The sequence below is a fragment of the Vanellus vanellus genome (genome assembly GCF_965231255.1).
Source record: "Vanellus vanellus genome assembly, chromosome: 1".
NCBI classification, from domain to species: Eukaryota; Metazoa; Chordata; class Aves; order Charadriiformes; family Charadriidae; genus Vanellus; species Vanellus vanellus.
Window position 1 is genome coordinate 148938414 of NC_138905.1, and position 22126 is coordinate 148960539.

The following is a 22126-nucleotide window of genomic DNA, read 5'->3' on the forward strand; positions in this document are numbered from 1 at the left end:
CACTACTGACACTCTTCATAAAAAACAGGTTAAGACGGTAACTTCAGAGAAACCAACATTTCTACACTTCAACATCAACAACAATAGTTTCATTTTAGTGGCTGTGCTGATGAGAATTATCAGCAGTAGGCAGTACATCTAGAATTTAGGTAAGAAAAAAGAAATAGGAAGATGTAAGCAAGGCCCAATGAAATAGTTCATAGAAAGCTCTAATTGTACCAACAACATAATTCACTCTGCTGACACTTATGTGTTTTTAATATGGAATAAACTGCACCTGGATTTTAAGAGAAGGTACATTTCACCACATTTCCAAAAAGCAAAGTCCACGTCAAGTATAAACTGAACTGTTGCTAATTGGACCTGAAACACAACCATGTGGGAAAGATTACATGTATTGACAGACACGGGTCATTTTAAAATACACTGGAAAAATATTTGGAATGTATTGAAACTTGACATATATGATTGCTGAATGTCAAAGGTCTAAATCAGTAGCATAAAACTGGAATTAGTAAAGCGTGCGACCTAAAAAAAAAAATAGATCACAAGTGGCTTGCACGTCTTTCAAGTGACCTCATAAGAGGAAATCACACTGAAATATTTCTATGAATTTGATTGCAAATCATTCTCTGATGCAAAATCAGCAGCTTTCTATTAGAATATCATATTTCAAAAATTGTTTCCTATTTGTGAAAATTCCCCTAAGGTTTCCCAGCTTTGACTATCAGCCTTACTGAAATACTACATTCTTTGTTGTGGTGTGATTGAACAAAGGAGGTATTATAGAAAAAAAATGTCTTGTAGTGGATATTACGATGCTAGCTGTAAGACAGAAAACACAAAGATAAACCAAAAAGTTTGGAAAGAGTAACTAAAGCTATTTCTAATACTCTGATTGGTTTAATGTGTAAAATAAGCAATTATATGAACAGCCATGTACAATTAAAAATATTGCAGGTATTTACTTAGAAGGTTCACGTCTCCTCACTCCAACATACTACAGATTAAAGTAGTCTGTTCAGAGAAGGTAGCAAGTACTTGTGTATCCACAGTATGCATTGTGCAAGACTTCATTCTGCTATAACAATATTCTTTTCTTTCACTCTCATCTACTAACAGACCAAACATAATAACCATTTCAGTCCAAAATTCAGAGAAAAATTAAGGCTCCTATAGGGTACGGCCATGGACCGGGAGTCCAGGGCTTTTAAAAACAATTTTCAAATAATTGTAACCATAATCTATAAGTTTGTTTTAAGCAACTACTATTGATCAATCTTTAGAACTGACATAGTTAAGTGGGCTTCAAAAGTTTATTTTAAAAAAATAACTGCAGCAGGGATGGTAGCAATGATCACAAAAAGATATAAATGCTATGCAAGGACAAAGGGTATATATTAGTGCTGAGTTCCTTGCAGCACTCAGTGCTCAAAAATACAGGCTTAAATGTCACAGTTTTGACAATTCTCCAAGTACAAGCATGCCTTATAAAACTGGTGTGTTACTACAGGCCAAGTTTATCTGTACCTCACTTTCTTAAAAAGCAAATTTTCATGGATTCAGAAAAGCCTGAAAATGTGAAGGATGCATCCCAAACTACTTTCCATTCTTAAAGTTCACGACTAACTCGCTCTCACAACTGATATGTTTGACTCTCAATTTTTGCATGCCGAAGGCAAACAACTGTGACGCTAACTTCTCCTGCTAACTCTTGGCGCCTCCCACCACACCTTATCAGAGATTCATAAGCATGCTGCCTACCTCAGTAGTCAAACCTCCAAGGCAAGGCAGCAGCGATGATGTTTCTGTCCGCAGCTACCTGTCTTGCTTTTCTGGCCCAGATGACAACAGGTACCTGCATTTCAGCCACACAAGTTTATAGCCCACCATCTCATCAAAGCCACTTTCAGCAACAGGTTAAACTAAGATACTGAACTGCATCTCAGTATGGGCACTTTCCTACATCTGCTGTCTCTGCTAGAGAGGCAATGCCTTCTGGCTAAAGGGTGGGACCAAAAGCTGAATATAAAGACTGTATCAGAGCAAAAGGTTAATCAAGCCTGGAGCCCTCTCTGAGAGGGCAGCACAAGAGGCCGAGAAAAACAGTATAATGAGCAGTACTAGTATTTTGTGAGGCATCTACAGGTTTGCACTCCCAGATTCGGCTGACAAGCACCCTAAGAATTTTCTGAGCTTGGCAACACACCCAGACCTCTGTATTTAACAGTTGGTGGTAACATGACAGTTAACGTATTACCAGAGTTCATCATTGGCCCTTGCAGCACTGTTACCTGGTAGCCCTGTAATACCATATTGCCATCATTAGTGGCGGGTCATAAGCCTTGTAGAGGGGCTTCCAAACCCCAAGGATTTAGACTTTTCAGGCTTGCTTTGTCTGAACTTTTCTTGACCGGCCTGCAACGTTGTTTTAGCCTGCAATTAAACTTGATTTAGTTGTAACAACAACTGCCCAGATGGCTGTGGCTAATTTTGTTTCACTTTTGTTTATCTTTGTGTGGTACCATCATCATTTCACAACTCTAACACAATGATGTAGTGCAGAAAAATACAGGCCTGGTATGATAGCAGAGGCCTTGAGAAGTGGAGACACAGGATGGAGAGGAGTACAAGCATGGGATGAAAAGAGGTAGGGTACAGAGTTGACACATGGAGACACTGCAGGCAGCTCACTTGCAGACAGCTCACCCATGGTCACTTAAAGAACTGCAGACTGGAGGCTGGACAAAACCGGTTTTTGGGGTAATAAATAGAAAAATAAAGAAATAGTATCTAACATGTATGTAAGGTACCACGTGTCGTAAATTTGGATGTAACGTGGAGCTGCAGACCAATGAAGAAAGAGCCAAGTTTAAAAGCTTGTTAGCAAACATAAAAATGACCCCAAGTGGATCCTAGAGTGAAGAAGAAGAAACTATCAACATAAACATCATATTCTTCCTGTCAGCATCTGTGAAACACCTCCACATCCCCCCCCACCAGAAAGAAACCATCTTAAAACCCAGAGGAGCAGGGGAAGGGTAAGCATTACAGCTGAATAAAGAGGTAGACATTTTGTGTTCAATGATTTTAACTGTATTGTTATTTATTAAGACTTTTCCCAGTACAGAAGAATTGTTTCTTTCTCTGTAATTATTAGATATGAACAAGTAATGATTCCTGGATTAGGCTGTAAAGACTTTAACTATCATAACAACATCTTGCCTTTAGATATAAGGTGTGTTTCATCTTTGCCCATAAAAAAAGATTTTTAGTGTAATGGCACAGATGTGGAATTTAGTGCCATTCTTCACTGTTCATTTGTACCAGCAGAAGCTGTTGTCATCCAGTGTTTAAGAAGAGAAATTTTTGAACAGTTGTGAGCACTAATTTTACTGTTTTCAGCTTTTTAAGATCATGCAGATCTCATCTCTACAGCTTCATTTAGAGAGTTTTTATAGACTAAAGATGCAAGAACGGGAACCAGACATAACATTGCCAGGACACTTTGTGATCACTGGGATAACATCTATGCTCCAAGCACAATCTATGTGCTTCCACTGAAAACATGAAATTATTGTCTGCCCACAGTGATATCACTGTGAATCACAGACATCAGTGTAATATATCTTTGGTATCTTAGTCAAATAATTATTTTAAAATGGTAAATGTAATAAACCTAAACTTTCTAACTGTTTGAAGTGAAACAAGCTAGAACTATCACAAAATGAAATGGGACATTATTAAACTCTTTTATCAATAGCTTTCAATCAAAAAGATTGATTTGAAAACTCCCTGAAAATTTTCCAGTGGAAGAACCCTTTGGTACAAGCTAATTTAAAGCTACTGATCATAGGCTTGCTTTCCCCAGTCACTTCCCACCAACTTATTTGCATAGTTCATGGACAATTCAAAACCACCGACTTAAACATTATAAGAACCAAACGGCTATGATTGTCAAGACTATTTTTTTTTTCATTTTACATTGTTTCCATCTGCTCATAACTACACAAATTATTCACTTAACATTCTAAATTCTTCCAAGTTTGGTCTCAATTTAGAAATAAATATGTATTCGGAAAGTGTGAGCTAAATCTTTTCTGGGCATTTTCCAGTTCTGAAAAGGGAAAGTCTAATAATAACTTCTTTATCCAATTAAGAAAAAAAAAAAAGTAATCTTCAACAAAGAAAATAAAAACAAACTGTAACTGAAACCCTACATGGCAAATAGTTCTTTATGAGGTATACACTTATAAAGAAACCCAAACAAGCAATTTGCTAACACAAATAAAAATGAGTTAAAATTAGTTAAAGAAAAATCAGTCTGGCATTACCTGTGGGGAACGAAGCCAGGGACCACTGGTTGAAATGCAGGAGACTAGCACTCAACCCAAGCCCTGGGGATCTTTTAATACTGAAGCAACAACAGTGTCAAATCCCTATGAAAATACAGGCTACTAAAGGATGATGCAGAAACAGTGGTATTAGTGTGCATTCAACAAGCACTTTGTTAACTCTTCCTTTCTGAACAGCTCTGTGGCTAAGCCTCTGAGGGATGGCTCTGTGGTAATACAGACCCAGATTTTAAGGAGAACTCCACACGCAACGAGCTACCAAATCACATCCTTATCTTGGCTATGAAATTATCCAAGTGCTAGACAACCTCAGGTATGTAGCCCCTTTATTGGTTCACAATAAAGACTGTGAAAGCCACAAAAATACTGTTCTGTTCTCTACACCTCTGCAGTACTACAAATTTTTATATGACCTAAGCCCCACAAGTAGTTTGCTAATTTAAATGATTGGTACTGTAAACTTTATTTATTAACATTTCCATTTCTAAAATATGACCACTACACAAATGGACAGTTTTGCTGCAGTTAAACTGTCATAAAAGCAAACGTCATGAAACTGCAGCTATATCTGAGTTTTACAACTGTAGATAAAATTATACTGCCTGAGAGTGGACAACAGTGCCATCCAAATAACTTGTGTTAAAACATATTCTGTTTTCCTCCCCAGTGACATCTTCAGGTCACTCCTGCATAAGCGAGAATAGAGTTTGCAAACACTTATCCAAATGGATTTTCCTAATGTCACCTGTCATATTATAAAAGGACTCTTTAATCTGCCAAGATTACAAATCAGACTGCAGGAGTCAATAGTGAAAAACATATCATGAATTTCTCCTCAGTTCTGAGAAAGCCACGGCCATGTGGTAATTGCTGTGTCTCTTTGTCAGGCACCTCTACAACCACAATCTTTTCAGCTCTCATGTTCAGATTTTCCTATTTGATCACTAATATGGAAACTGGCCTCAGGACAGAAGGTACCTTACTCCTTTTGTGCTATATGATTTCAAAGCTAAAACTCTGTTACAATATGCCAGTGCCATCTCTGTAGTGATAGATGCAGCTGGACACAGAAAGGATCTTTCCTGTTACGTGAGGCTCCTATTTAGCATACTGATTTTGTCTAGTCTAATGAAAGATGTTTTGTAATGGATGCCAAAACACTTACTGATGGTCCTGGGGAAGGGGGAAAAGGACAGTTTTTAAGCAAGACCCAGAAGAGCAGCTCCAGATGACTAGAGCTGCACTGGGAAATTACAAACTACTTTTACTTTAAGATTTGAAGAAAAATCATAACTTTCTTTTTGTCTGTGCTTACCTCTTCCCCTTCACTGCATAGCAAGATATCCAAGCTCTCAATTACAGAACATCTCAAGTACTAACAAGTGCATTTCTCCATAAAGCTGAATAAATATCAACAAACATATATGGTAAAATACAGTCACTTGAGACCACTTGTACCCAGTACTCTGGGTGTTTGTTTTGTCCATGGGGATCCATACCCACTGCTCCCCGAGTCACTTTTGCTCCCAGCTGTGCCTTCTTGAAAAATCAGTCCCCAAGAAATTTTTCTTCCCATTTTTCCTTCTTCTGTATCAAATACCATCTGAAAGCACTGCTCTCTCCCAACTTTCCTTCTCAAAGAAATAAAAGACTGTGTGGCAGGGTTATTTGACTTTATAACTATTACTCAACCTATCAAAGCAAATGGGTTAACAGATATAATCGATTGTTTGTCCAAGGATAAAATGCACCAACAGGCACCATACAAAACAAAGCTGATTTGTCATACTTATGAATCCAAAATAGAAAAGGCTTTTCTTCCTGGTATAGTATATGGATTTCAAACCTGATTCATAGAGAAATATGAGGGAAACAAACCAGAAAATATTAAAGTTTGCAATTCAGAAATGAAATACTACCTTTCAAGCTATTACTAAGTGCTACATATGTCTGAAATGTTTACAAAAGAAATTTTTTTAGAATTTCTCTTCAACAGCCATTCAAGTATACTGTTAAAGAACTCACCGTTGAACTAGCAAAGAACTCATCTGTTTGACAGTGTACCAGTTAACCTAGAATGTGTTGTATTATCTCCTACCTTATTGTTCAAGAGATTAAAATTCCCCAAAACTCTAGTATCTCTTTTTACTTACTTCCTATTTATATAGCCTATGAACTATAAGACAATAACAAACAAAAGGGGTAATAACATTTTTCTTTCACTAACAATGAAAACATGAGAATCGCTTATATTGACAAATAACTGCAATTCTATGCCAAGCTTAAACCTTCATAGACCGGTACGTGAAAATACTCATAGCTCTTCTGCTAAAATGCTCAAAAAACACCCCCAAAAAATTCCAGAGAACCAAACTAAACTATTTTTATATATATACACATGTAATTAGAAAGCAAGAATCTCCTCTTCCAGTAACAGTGGACAGAAGGAGGATTACATCAAAAATTGGGTTTTGCTGCAGAATATGGTATTGAGCCAAACAGAACTGAGTCTGATTGTTTATAATCTTTTCTCTGTTCCCATTTCCAACAGATTATTACCATGATATTCCAATCACTAATTTGACATATTTTCAATTTGTTTTTTTACCAGTCATCTTCCCTAACACTGTTTCTTTATTTCTGTAAGGAAGGTGTTAATTTTTTTCCTTTCCTAAAGGTTATTCATTTTCTTCATAGTAAAATCATAGAGTTCCTGTATTAGCCCTGGCTTATGCATTAAAAGAAACAGAATACAGGGAATCCCAGTTACTTAAGGAACAAAGACGTTGGAAAAATCTCAGGAGTGTTTTCCTTTAGTTTCTGTGGCAGTTTAGCTAGAGAAAAAGTTTCCCCTCTCTCTTAACCGAAGACAAGATTTTTACCACACAACTTAAAGACCAATGATGACTTTTAAAAAAGGAAAATCAGCAGAAGGTAGCTCACAGTGGCTGCTTTCCCTCCTACCACCCATAAAATCACAGTTGGTGCCTTGGTTCAAATAAGTTTAGCTTCTGAAGTCAGGCCTTGTTTATCTAGTGCTAACAGTCTTCACTGAAGACTAAGGTATCTATCTGTATTAACAGGCATATTTATTAAATGGAGTCTGGCTCCCTTACCAGATGGAATTAACAAAGATGGCAGTGCCAGATGCATAACAGAAAAAAACCCCAAACTACCCAACATCTCAAGGTGAAGATCTCCAAGTTCATGGAATGAAGCTCCCAACCAAGGTGGTGGAAACCCCACTATCCAAGATGTTTCCAGGACACTATACCAAACACATAGGTCTGCACAGCTGGAGTTTCTTCCACACAAACATTTTTCTCTACACCTCCACTTTGAATATTTGGGACTATTTGCAGCTGCCTGGGACAGCTCCAAAAATCATCTTATCCCAAATCACAGCAGATTTGCCTAAAGGAAAGTTGCCATTGTGAACATGCACAATCACAGTGAAAATGCTTCCTTTCAGAAACACCAGATCAATGCTCAAATGTCCCACTAAAAATACTTGGGTGATAACAGCTGAGCAACACCTTTTTATTCTTTTTCTTTGTTTGCTTATGTTAACATGGGCAAAAAGTCAACAATAAAGTACAATTTCAGACAGCCTATTTTTTAAATGCTTTCAAGGAGAGTAAGCTCTCGCAAGGGCCTGAGCCACAATACGTCTTTTAGACTATCTCATCTTTCTGTTTTAGGCATTTCTGGGGTTAAAGCCTAGCAGGAGATGCACTAAGATTTTTTTTTTTAATATGGAAATTACAGAAAAATCTTGAACATAAATATTCCCAAATGGATATATTTTTGTTTCAAAGCAAAATTAGCCTAAACACATTTGAAGGAGAAATTAATATTCTCTGTCATGCTTGCCTACAAATCCCCAAAATACCTTAGCAAATTTTATTTTAGTTTTTATAACATATAATCTATCCAAACAGAAAACATACTATTAGAAGTATCATGACAGAAAGATCCAAATAAGTTGGAACAACCTTCTTTCTTGTACTGCATACAGTTCAGCAGAGATACAGTTCACATAGATCCTATTTAATTGTACAAACGTATTTCCTTTTTTATTACTGTTTAAGAATCTATGTGAACAAATCACGAGGACAGTGTTTCCCTTGACTAAACACCCTCCTATGAAAAGGTTAAGCAAGGTGTATAGTCTTTGGATGGGACTCACTTCATTGAACTGTACTGAAGTTAAGCAAAATAGGCAACTAGTTAGAACTGAGTAGAGAGGGATAGGAACCTTCAAAAGGTAATTCTTTCTGACTCTTAAACAGCTATCTTATGAGACTTTGAAACAGGGTTAAATTTGCACTCCAATATCTCATGTTTATTATTGATCTACAACAATTCATGGGCAGACCAGGGAAGTATTCCAAACCCGACACTACTCTTTGCTTCTTCATTTGCGTTCATTTCATCCATCCCCCTAGAAAAAAGAATTGTGATGGCTTGCTAGAAATTCCTCTATTTCTTTTTCTTCCTCAATAGGAGTGTGAGATGCCTTTTTCCTGAAACTTAGAGGCAGAATTCCCTTCCTGATCATCTCTTCTCCTCCAGAAACCTCTTCAAGTGATATTCTTCCAGTTTTTCTGGGCATCCTTATAAGTGACACCCATGCAGGCCTGAGATGCTCCAAGTATTGTCCCTCAGGAAGAGGCTTAGACAGATTTTCAAATCAAAACCCCGATTTACTAGCCAGAAAAAAAAAAACATGACTTGGTACTAAATAAAACCCAGAATATAGAAAAAAAGGCCAAACCTAAACTAAGACAGATTCTAAATCTAAGAGAGGTGACCATGACTCTAATAAACAATAAACCTGAAAAGCACTCACACATTTTCACTTATCTTCTCAGTTCTCCCTCCTTGCCATCCATCCTCTCGGTCTGTCATTCAAAGCCCTGTGTTTCCAACAGAACACCCCCCCTTCCAAACTATTGACAATTCAGTCCATAAACAGTGTTTTCTCTTTACTGTGGCAATTTTCCAAGTAAGGACTGAGAGATCATTACACAATTGTTTTTACCACAGAACAATAACAACTTAGTACCACTATGTAATGATTAATTAGGAAGCATAAAAAAAAAAAGAGAGAGAAGCCATACTATTCTCTCCTGATATTCTGCTAGGCACTTAAAAACCTCAGAAACACAAGCTAAGCACTTATTAATGAACAAATAACTAGAGAACTAAACATAGCATTGCCAGAAGTACATTAAAAAGGTTTCTCACTGTGGCGTTTTCCTCCAGTTATTTTATGGATAATCCTGCTAAAGAATGACATGATCAATGTCTTAATAGATGATAAAGCCACTTAGAGCAACTCAGGATTTGCAACAGAGCATAAAGCGCATTACTCACCCTTGCTTAAAGAATTCAGCTCCTTTTCAAACCCAGTGTTGGGGCAAAGAGCATCTAGGCAAAGGGCAGTTCTTCACCAAAATACAGTTAAAACTTTAAGCATATCTGGGGCAAGGGCTGTCACTGACTGTAAGTACTGCACCCATCAGTTGTCACTCCAGACACATCAGGGATCTTCAACCACAATTTTCACTTCAAAGCAAGCTTTTTTCTCATTGGTCATAAGTTTGCTGCCCAGCAGTCTGCTGCTAAACATATCTTTGTCATAGGCTGAACTTAACACGCCTTTGTGCAGCCCTATAAATTCACTTGATGCCCATTTATGACACAGCTTTTCCTGTGCAGTGCAGAGAAACTGCAGGGCAATACAGTAGACAGCAAGTATCACACTGTATGGGAGTGTTCGAAAAGCACAAGCTGCCAAACAGCTTAAGTACAAAGAATCCAACCAATCATTGCTCTTCATAAATCTTTAAGCTCTTCCTCAAACATATATCAAGCATTTTCCTACTGACTACTGTCATATATCAAGGGATTATCACTACGCATATCTGTGTCAGTTAAATATTTTATCCATATGGTAGGTACACACACAACTCCAGTCACTAAGAACTGCAATATACTGAGTTCGCGTCACCTCTAAATCATAGGTCTAGACGTTTCTGTATCATAACCTTCCTACAATACCACACTGTTACACATTGACTTTCATTAGTCCTCTGATGGACTAGAGACAGACTGCTTGTTAGCTATCACCTAGCTGCTATCAGCCACACTCCAAAGCTCCCCATGACTGCAGCAGCGTAGCTGCAGCAATTACATTTCCCGTCTTGCTAGTCTTCCTGACATATCCAACACAGCTGTTTCAGACTGCTCTTGTAATGTCATTCCTTTGATCACCCCTGCAGCTTTTCCCTGCATCTGATACATGCTGAGCTGAAGTTTCTTGGATATTGCAAGAAGTGTCACACATTTATTCCAGATAAGTTCCCACCCCAGACACACCCAGATGAGGTGCTCTCCCTCAATTGGAAATACCTCTCCTGACACCTTCCTTGATCCCATCCATCACTTTCATGATGGTGTCAAATTGACAGACTAGAGACAAACTTGAACCTACTTACCCTCACATAGGCCTTTCTCCTTCAAAATGTTCCATTGTTGAACTCCCTGTTTGTAGGAAAAGTTGTTGTACTATTTCCTAAGCTGAGGCTGTAGCACCATCCAATTTCAGGCATTCAGCACAGATGCCAGAGTCAGGTGCCTAGGCTCTGTTAACAGTCAAGAGAGAAAGGCAGGAGTTGGGTGCTTAATTAAAAATCTGCCTGTTTCCACTGATTATATAAGAACTTAGACTGCTAATTTTGACACCAAGGTTAAACTCAGTAAGTGAATTCCTGCCAATGTGTGGGCTGACACTGTGCTGTGTTGAATTCCATCCCTTTGGTATTACCTAATTGTACAATTAATTGTATAGTCATTCCATCTAAAACTATGTACTGGAAATCAACATCCTCCTCCCATCAGCAAGTTTTAACAGCCTGCTTTCAATACAACATGACAACAAAATCAACTCAAAAACAACAACAAAAAGCCTCAAGAAAACTAAACAAGTCAAGTCCAAAGAATAATTAATCTCATATCTACCTCCTGTTGCCTCTTCTTGTGCCAGTTCTTTGTATGAGTTTACACAGTTCTTACACTAACCTAATCTTCCTCCACCTTGAACCGTAATTTTGATGCAGCATGTTAAATAGTTCAATAGAATCCAGAGAGACCAGATCTAACATATTTTTTCTTTTTCTAGAAAAACTACTTTCTTATTAAAAAAGATACTAGGTCAGTCTGACATGACCTATCTTAGCAAAATAGATCATGTTTCATCCTCCTTCCACTCAACTCCCCTGTCTTTAATTATTCATGCCTTCAAAATTTTTTCTAAGGTTATTAAAGTCAAATTAACAAGCCTGAAGTTGCCTAGATCACATTTTCCATTTCCTTAGACAGCGAGATATATAACATTCAATACTATCAAGTAATAAAAATCCTCTAAAAAATCTTACTAACAGATCTATGTTTTAATTACACATTAAAAGAAGGTACCTTTAAGAAATTCCCAATTTGGGAATTCCCAATACAGCAACTTAAAAAGTCACTCTGACAGCCAGAGAGGCAGATTGCTTTTAGAATATGAGATATGCAAAAAAACAGATGCTTGTTCTAAGATTACAAAAAGATAAGTGAAATGATAAGTAAAATACCCAAGACTTCCTGAAAGCTCCTGAGATGCCCAATTCACAAGATATACAGCAAGATATAGCTAGGGCCCTTGTTTAACTTGATATGGGAAATCCTACTGCAAATCTCAGATGCTTCTGGGATCTCTGTTACACAAGCTGCACAGTACCTTAGATTCCTACCATTCAAGTATATCAACAAACTGTTGGATATGTTCATGTAGACTTCCCAGTTCATTGGATCACCCAAGCATGCTACATCAGGAAAAGTTTTTGTGCTGAGGCATTATTTTCTTGATAAAATTTAAAGGCTTTTTAAAAGGATAGACAGACTATCGAGTTCAAGAAAACTGTTCAGTAGGATGTAACAACATTTTTCTTTTTTTCCCTTTTCTTGCTGTTTTAGCACTTTTGTATTTCTATCAGCTTGCCATACACACGCAAAAAAAAAAAATGCAAAAAATTCCTCAAAAGCACACAAAACATAACCTTAGTTTGAGATTTCAAACTCTTTTTTTGACCCAAATTGGCATTTCTATGCCTTAAGCTGAAAGCAATCATCCTCTTAAAAGGTGATATTTGTGGATGTTGCCTTCTTCATACAAATTTGGCCTGAATTTTAAGACACCTACTTATTGATTCATTCTTCAAATAGTAGAAACGTGAGTTGTGCACCTTGGTGCTTTAGAAGTATGTTTGTAGCTGTCTGTACATGTCATACAACGTTCAAGACAGGCAGCTGCTTAAGATTCCTTCTGAGTATCATGGCTAAAAATTTCTACTTAGACTCTGCCTAAATTTATACTTATGGGGCACCTCAGTAAACTCTGATTCAGCTTAGGGACAACACATGAGAACATGCATAACTATAAGCTTCAGTCCTACTGAAATGAGTGGAAAACTTAAGATTCCTCCTGATGTAGACTTTAAGACTTGACTTTCTGGGAGACCTCGGATCACTGAGAACTGCTCCTGACTTCACCAAGGGCTTCAGGTGCTCAGTGTCTACAAAGGACTTTTATTGAGACGTCCGAGTTCAGATTAAAGATACGTATCTGAAAATTTGACCTCAGGTACTTAAAGCCCATCTGCCCTGCCCTCCCAAAAGTTATGAAAAATCCTGCACTAAAGCTAAAGGTAACTAGGAGACTTTTCAACTATTTATTCTGCAGAGACGAGCATGCTAGTAATGCCCCAGTCTGAGGCATACTATCACTGCAGATTTTTGTCTTTTATTACCGTGCTTCAAGCTATTGTGTTCCACCTAGCTTTGGAGACCATACAGAGAGTGTTTGTACTGCACAATCCAAACCTTTTTCATGTATGAAAGTCTGGACTTGAGGACCCACATGGTCACTTCCTATCTTCCTAGCTATATGGAAAATACCACTGGAAGTAGGAAACACAAAGTTTCCAAGAATGAAAGTAGGATGCTAGGCAGCTGCTTTCAAGGGTTGGTTGAGATGGTTTGGATTGTTAATCCCCTCAGTATGTTTTAGTAAAACGATTATTCCTGAAATCCTCATAATGATTCTGTGGTAGTTCATCTATGTATCTCCCAAGGATAATGCTGAGATCATTAACAATTAGGTACTGGACATTTTGTAATTTAAACACTGTAACACCTTTATAATTAAAATGCAAACACAAGAGTAAAGTGAATATGTTATTGAATTGAATGTAAACTTGAACAGAATAATGTTCCAAACACTTTAAAAGCCTTGATGCAAGAGTAGAATTTAATTCCACAAAACCCTTAATTTATTTTTGTGCTTGTGCAAAACATAATGTAGGTTAAATACTTGTAAAAAGAGACAGAAGACATCATAGTAAAGAAACAAAGTAATAACCCACAGATCATTGTAGTCTCCAGACACTCAAAACATCTGAAATTCTGCTGCTGTCTTCTCCCTGACCCTGTGTCCTCTACAGCTGTTCTCTTTAGCTATGTATCACTTACCCTTCTTTCTGTCCCTCTCCCTTCATTCAGGCTCAACTCAATCTTATTGTGCTCTTATTTAAGATATCATTCAAACTCAGTCCTTCATTTCTGTCGTCACTGTTAAAATCACGGTTAACTTTGCAAACTAGAATCAGCAGAGTCAGAAAAACACCTAATGGAATATAGAACATTATTGAAAGGCCAAGTGCCTCACATTGTGCAATAACTGCACGTGTAGTTTCTGCAAATATACATCTTAATCCGGCATGGTGCATGCAATTGATCTAGCACTAAGAAGACGATGATGAACATGACGGTCTAAGAAACAGGATCAGTCCATATTTAACACAGCCATTCACACAAGGCCTGCTCTGCATTTTAATATACTTTACAAACAGGCAAGAAGGGAAAAGAAGGGAAAAGCAAGAGGGGAAGGAAAAAACTAGTGAATGCTGGGTTTTGTTAAAAAACAAACTTTAAAAGCAGATAGTAAACTTGCTGTAAAAGCTAACAATAACAATCATAAAGCAGCTTGCTGTGCTAATAGCCATTACCTCTCCTTAGTCAGTCACTCATGCAGTTTGTCCATTCATCACCTATACCAGTATGTGCTTTAGCAGGGCACGTTTTCTGGAGATGTCACTCAGGAAACTGACTGAAGAGAAAGCAGGGATGGCTACTTAAAAAGGGTGCCACTGGAGATAAACTGTGTTTCATACACACAAATTAAGGAGCCTCAATCAAAAAAAAGCTATGTGGACCTTTACATATGCAACACTGAGTTTGACTCTAAATGAAGAAGCCACTAAATCTGACTCAGTTGAAAGAAAATATGCACCAAAATGCCAAGCAAGCAGACAAACAGAAGTGGGTGGCATTCTCTTTTCTTTCTTTCCTATTTTCTCTCTAGACCTAATCTAACACAAAGCTTCAAATGAGTAGTGGGATCTGTCTATATGGAGTTGACTGCACAGCCAGGGCCATATTTGAGAAACACTTAATGAGGACGATATGCTGTCCTTGTAGGGGAGCCCCAAATGCTGTTTTTTTCCTCTATTGTTACGGATTTCTTTGGAAGTGTGGAGACAGACCCCACAGGGGAGGACATAGCTGTCTTGGGGAAGTATGACAATTCTTTTTTAATTTCTTCAGGAAAAAGCAGCACTGAACTGGATGGAGATGCAGGACTGCCCCAGGCATATCTTTTCCAATGCAGACAATGATTAATAGAAGAAAGAAAGGTTGTATGAATGACTGGTATTACTGCAATTCCTTTTAAGTCACAGTAAAGCTAGCTACAGGGTCTGGCAATGCTAATTTGCTGCTGGCAACTTCATCCCTGCCTTCTTGGGATTGAGAAAGATGTGTAAGTGCGTGCCTGATTCCCAAGTAATTCTTCACTGAACGGTTCAAGATGGTGAAAGGAAAAAATTACACATAAGCCCCTGGAGCATCTTGTTGTGCACTGCATTCCATTCTGCCCCAGTTAAATAACCAAATCCATGGTATCGACCACTTGCTTTAATTTCAGATGTAGGCACAATCATGTCAGCACACCTCTCTAGACTTTTCAGTAATTGAACCTCAGTCTGCAATAAGACACACATCTGATACAAGAAAAGCAATGCTGCATGAGAAAGTGCATTTACTGACTCTTTCTGCTTGTTCTTAAAAATGAGCTTTCTCTCCCTTAGCAGGAGTTGGGGAAAAACATCTCTGAGAAGTCACTACTGTTCACCACTGACTCTACTCCAACATTTATTCTTTGCTGAACTCTGCAAAAGGAGGGCATTATCTCAGAGATAAGGAGAGCAAGGGTTCCCCCTCAATTTCTGCACGATTACCCATGTGACCGTGAGCATCACATGTGACAATGAGTATCACGTTTCACCTCCCACTGCTCAGACCAGCAAAACCTCCTGCCTCTACCAGAAGATTCATTTGATGGCATCTACTTCATACTGCCTTGTGGTTAGGGCTACATCCCACACACCACCAGTGTGTATACTGCAACTTCTCTTACTCTCTGAAATCCCAGAAGGCAGGTGCAGCTGGTCAGCCAGATATACAACCCATCAACAGCTTCTCTGGCTCATAGGAATCAAGAGGAGTCCTATTACTGAACTTTGCTTGGAAATGAGTGGGAAAGAGTCTTCTCACAACAGTCTTCTGCTAACAGGAACCCCACTAGGACACACGTTCACCTCTCAGGGCCTAGTAATGTGACCATCAGCCTCAGGTCCCTGCCACATCAAAGGACATAAAGTAGCTCTCTCACTGTGGAGAACTAAATACTTGACAAATGTTTGTGAAGTGCCCAACAGGATTCAGCTCCCGTCCTGAAGGAATAATGCTCCATGTTACAACAATATTCAATGACAACAAAGGCAGATATGCCTTTCTCCACCTCTGTTGGCCCACAATGTTCAAGGGAGGAAAATTAAAGAACCACCAGTTTGCTCTTATGATGGAAACAGGTGACAAATACCAGCCTTTCAGCATAGGCTATACTTTAAATCTCACAAATTTCCAGAAACACATCACTTGTTCAAAGATTAACAAATCGCACTATCACTAGCTAATGACCTACCTGAGCTTCTGTGGACAATGCACTCAATGATAATAGAAAACCTCTGGCCACAGTACAAAACATAGGGTAAGCATGCCACTGATACCAGAACATAGAATCTTGTCAACACTTCATTATTTCTGAGGCTGAAGATCCTTTTGCTTTCTCTGCCTCTAATTTATTTAATCTTTGAACCTTTGCATTCAGTGTCCACACATCTTCACACATTAGAGCAGCAATCACTAAAATCATATTACCTTACTCCGTCTTTCACAGACGAAATTTGGCATGTCCATCCAGTTCTTTTTTAATAAAACCTGGAAGACACAAAAAGGACAAACTGTTTCTGACTGAATGGATCCAAATAAACAGGCTAGCAGTATAGGGAAAACAGTTTTTTTGGAAAACAATAAATATAGGAACAACTAAAAACAATTGCTAAGAATTTGTAAAAAATGCAGACTGTTAACGTTTTATAACATAGCTCCTTTACCACTTGAAACAGAATCTGGACTGTGAATCAGTTCTGAGGAAAGAGAATATAATAATAAAGCCAAAAGAGAAATTTCAGAATCAGGTACTGCTACTGTAACATTTTACACTTAAGGACTGTGATGTATATCTCCCTTCTACTATATTAATGAAAATACAATGCATTTAACTAAAATACTTTTCTATTAAGTCTGTAAAAGACTCAATGCAGTTACAGCATAAGAAGCTCAATAAGTAGCTACTTCATGTTACCAGCAACAATCAAGCTCTCCCAGCATAGCTTCTCAAATTGGCTACTGTGTCCTGTCTGCTCATTCCAGCTGCAGTCACTGTTGGGGTCACCACATGGCACTGCAGCTACTTCCCCAAGAGGATGCTCCACAAAACAGAAATGCTAACAACTGAACCCAGCCCCACAAGCAATTTTTACTTCCTGCAGGTCCAGACTGAATTCAGTTGCCACTGGCAGAGAGATTCAAGTTTCATTTCTTGCTGCCAACACCCACAGCTCTTCCATTGTGACAAGGAACATAGTATCCTTGGCCATTACTCACCACACATAAGCAATAGGCATCCTAATGTTTTTTTTTCCCCTCAAGAAGTACAATCAAGACATTTCCTAGTACATTTTATCCCATAAATCAATCAGTCCAGAATCCTTATCCAAGTTCACTGTCAAACAGATACACAATCGACATGGTAGGAAAATAAGGCAGCTGGACATGAAGGTTAACTTTAACCTGAAAAAGCCACAGCCTTCCTAAGCTCCCTCTGTAGCCAGCCAAATCCATCACTTAATCCACCGCCTATTGGGATCAGCCCCTGAGCAAAGCCCTCAGGTGCAGGGGAGGCTCCCTATCACACTGCCCAGAGCTGCTTCTCTTCTGCCTAACACAGTTGTCACGCGGTATCCTAACATTTCACCCACGGTCTTTTCTCAGCCCCCATGGTGATCTTAAGACACGATCATTATTTTGTGAAGGTACTGTTCTCAATTTTCAGGTTTCCAATTTCTGAAACAATGCAAGAGCTGTGTTGCAACCCAACTGAACAGTGCTTTACAGCGGTAAACTAGGAACAGGTGCCTCGCATTCTGGTATGAGGGCAGCTGGTGTGTTGGATAGTGCAAAACCTGCTGGGGTGGAGAGTGAGGTGAGGTAGACAGACAAACCCGGCACAGTGCTGTCCATATGGCGAGCAGCCCATGGAGTGAATTCTCTCTACTAACTCACTCACTCCAGAAGCAAACCCAGAAGAAAAGTAACACACAGCATAAAAAAGTTGGGGATCGGAATGAAGGAGCAAACTGGAGAGTGAAATGTAGATGAATCTGATGGGAAATGGGCTAGGTTACAGGATAGTCCAAGAAAGCAGCCAGTTGAATACTCTAGCTCACTTTCTCAGACTTTGACCTTGAAGGCAAGAGACAGGCTTCCTCTAACGCAGTCCTACTGAAGTTAACATCTCTTGCTATAGCCCAGACGTGACCACCTCAGTTATATCCTTTTTTTTTCCTCCTTCTTTTTTGATATTGACATGACAATCCTGTCAGAATGGAAGAGAATTTCTGTGAATCCACGCAGGCTAGCTGTATGATTGCCCCTTTGCAGCATCACAGAATCTTGCAGGCAGAAACGTTACAGAAGAGTAGAAGCCAAACCCAGCAAAGCAACACTAGTGTGTTCAGCCCACTATGCTGAATGATTACTCCACTGCACATCTCTTTCCAAGAGGAAACCTATTCCTCAGCAAGAGGTAGTGGAATCTAACTTTACAGAATAATTCAGGCTGGAAAGGATAGCCCAGCTTTCTGCTTCAAGTAGGGTCACCTCTCAGCTCAGACAAGGCTTCTCAGGGCTTTAACCAGTTGGCTCTTAAAAACCTCCAAGGACAGAAACTGTTCAACCTCTCTCAGCAAACTGTTCTATTGCTGAACTACCTATTGTTACAGGTGTCACTGGAACCAGTAGTACAGTTATTTCACATTTCCAAATCATTACAGAAGGAAAACAATAATTCATAAGCAATTGCTTACTGCACAACTGATGCACCACACAAATTGAACTTTCAGTTTCATTCCTTCACCTCTCTATTTACATTCAGAATTACAGAACAAAGACATTAACTGTGTATCTGGGAGTTAGCAAATAACTCTATGGATCAAATTTTTTATCTTAAGGCCAAAACAAAAGCCTTTCAACTAGTATGCTCTCCAAGACAAGAACAAGTATGATTTTTAACCTGAAATAGTTGCCATTTTGCTACAATGGTGCACGTTAGAAATCTTTGAGCATGGTACCACAAAACTGTGGCAAGGCAACGGGTTCTTATGTGGAGCAGAAACTTCTCTAGTAAAATATGTAGATGGGGAGAATACATAAATATATACAGTAGGATTAAGAAAGCTAAAACTTTAATTCACAGAAAAATATACTGATCAGTCATAAGCAAAACACTCCTTAAGATTAAATTCAGGGAAGATTCATACACAAAGCAAACAGCGTTCAGATTTGTGATGCAGTAATTAAGATGCAATTCATCGGTTTACAGTGCTGCGTGTAATACTAGGAAAATCAGAACTATCAAAGAAGAACCAGGTCTGAAGTAAAAGAAATAAGATGAAGTTAAAAAGCACTAAGACACACTAGAGACTAACAAGAAGAACTTCCTCTAGAAATTGGGAGTTTATCACTTGAGAAAAGCCAAGAAGAAAGAAGACCTCTGTTGTCAGATGATGCAGCCACAAAAAGGGCAGATACTTCGTTAAGGTGTACCAGCCAATGTGCTCTTGTCGCTACAAAGAGCAGCAATGAGACTAAGTCAGGAACACTGGCTACAACAAGCTAAATACTATTCACCTCAGTCTGTAACATGTGTAGAGAAATGCTTATGAGGACAACAGAGAGTCAGCCTCCTCAGAGCAGACCAAAAAATCGTTAAGCTTGGCAAAGTGCAGGCTGAGATGAGTTACAATTTGCTCTCCAGAAATACACGGCAAGGGCTAAACACCAGAGAGGTGAAAAAAGCTATAAGATAAATGGGATGTTAACAAAACAACTAACCTAACTGGAATACTAGCAATCAAGAAAGCTAGTTTAGCCAAGGAAAAACTTGGTTTCCTTATAAAAGAAGCATTATGCCACTGTTAAGAGTAGACTCAACAACTCGGGCAACTCCATCCAGCCCTATGCTTCTATGGACTCATCAGCAAAGCATCTAAAATTTCTTACAAAATTATATCTCTTCACAGAAGAGAAGACAGCTCAAGTTTTCTTCTCTTTTCATTGTCCAAGGTGAAGGCAGAACAAACTTGAAGTTCACTTCTATGACTGTCAGATCAGATGAGAAGTTACAAAGCATTTTACTTACCCTGGCTTTTGGAGAGTTCCTCAATGAGGACAGAGACATCTGACATTATGGGGAGCTCTTTTCAGGGTTAAATGTGATATGCAATAGTTTTTGACAAAGTCATTCACTGTTTTAAATCATTTTTATTTTGGTAAATTCAATGCAGGCACACAAAGTTTCAATTTGGTATCCTTTATAACTTATTCAGTACAGTTATTTTTTCTTTTTCCATTCTAAAAGCAGGGCACGTACTGTGAAAGCTCCTCGACACTGTGAAAGCTACTCACAAAGCAAGTCACAGCCAGCCACAGTCACAAGATCAAGGGCTGATACAATGGACCTGCTACATTATAACCCTGTAATATACTGTACCACCATTCACCTTCAGGACACTTAACATAAATACTTAAAACTGGTCAGTTGTTATTCATTTCACTTAAAATGAAGAAATGAAAATGGCAGAGATGATAAAGGAATGTAAAAATCCTATTTACAATAGTACAACAAAAATTAACTAGTTCTGTGGCCACAGGCAAATCCCTTTCATCTCTGTGGCATAGCTGACACATCTGTAAAACAGAGACAACACGACCTAGTAACTACATTGAGTTTCTCTGCCTGCAAGTTATATTCATACCTTGCTCACTACCATCAGGAAGTCACACCCATTTTGCAGAGCAACACTAGAAATCACACATTCTAGAGCGACATGTTTCAAAATCAATTCGTCAGTGAGATTTTTAGAAAAATATTGCAACTTCTGCAAAGAAGGCAAGCTCTACCTACCAATCTCCCAGCAAGTTCTGACCTCCTGCAGGTGCTCTCCTGCTCGGCACCCCATTCTAAAAGCAACTTCAGTTCTTCAATTACATTTCTAGAGTCTACCTGTAAATCCTCTTTGAAACAATCACATTTTTTAATTGCACTCCAATTGCTGTGGTACCTGATTAAGAACCACTAAAGTGCTAGGTTTAGCCATAATAACTAAATTGAACACCAGTAGTACATGCCCAGGTAGTAAGCCCAGAGAATACAATGTCACTTGCATATGTAAGATTCTAACTGGGCACCAACTCAAGCCCCTCTTTTTCTACATTGTACAGTTTTTAAATTATATTGCCCTGTAATAGCAGTAAGACCACAGCAGAGTGTGGTAATGTGCTACTGCAGATCACACCACAGCACTAGCTTCTTGGCACGTTCTGCCTCTGGCCTTCTGCATTAAGAAATGATGATGATAGGAAAAAAAGATCAAAGACTGTAGAACGTTTTTGTTTAATTAAAACCATATAGAAATTGTTTTGCAATTGACTGATGATGGCAGTTCAAGCCTTAGTGCTTGCTGCCAGATTTTAAAAGCCATTCAGATCCTTCACTGTAAGGAAATGATATACAGTGAGATTTTTTTTCTCCCCAATTGCTTGTACTTGCAACCACAGTTACCACACAAATGGAGGAGAACACCAGTTCTCAATTAAATCTGCTACACCATTATTCCTAAATACTGTGGAAAGTGAAGCAAGTGACGTTATTCCCTATCGAGAACCCTCAAAGTGTGATAAAAACCAAACGTACCAGGGAGTGTACGTGCTCCTATTGAAAATCCATCACTTTCTCCACTGCCCTGCCGTCTTCCCTCTTTCTTACTCACTGGACAGCTGCTAAATCACTTCAGGGGGGAACAAATGACTAACCCTTTTCCTTTGCAATTAACCATGGTGTCAACATCTCTGAAGGGTACCTGCAACCCATGACACCAGGTGTGATTTTCTCCATTAGTTAAACAGAGACAAACAGAGCTACT

At 38.6% G+C, this 22126-nt stretch overlaps 1 protein-coding gene across 1 annotated transcript in view; it reads right to left on the minus strand.

The window, feature by feature from the left end:
• The window catches only part of INPP4A (inositol polyphosphate-4-phosphatase type I A), a 137399-nt gene that overhangs the window by 61230 nt on the left and 54043 nt on the right, over positions 1-22126 (minus strand). The window contains exon 3 of the mRNA XM_082496840.1: positions 16740-16799. The gene's annotated coding sequence lies outside the window, so the exon portion shown is untranslated. The remainder of the gene's footprint in view (positions 1-16739; positions 16800-22126) is intronic.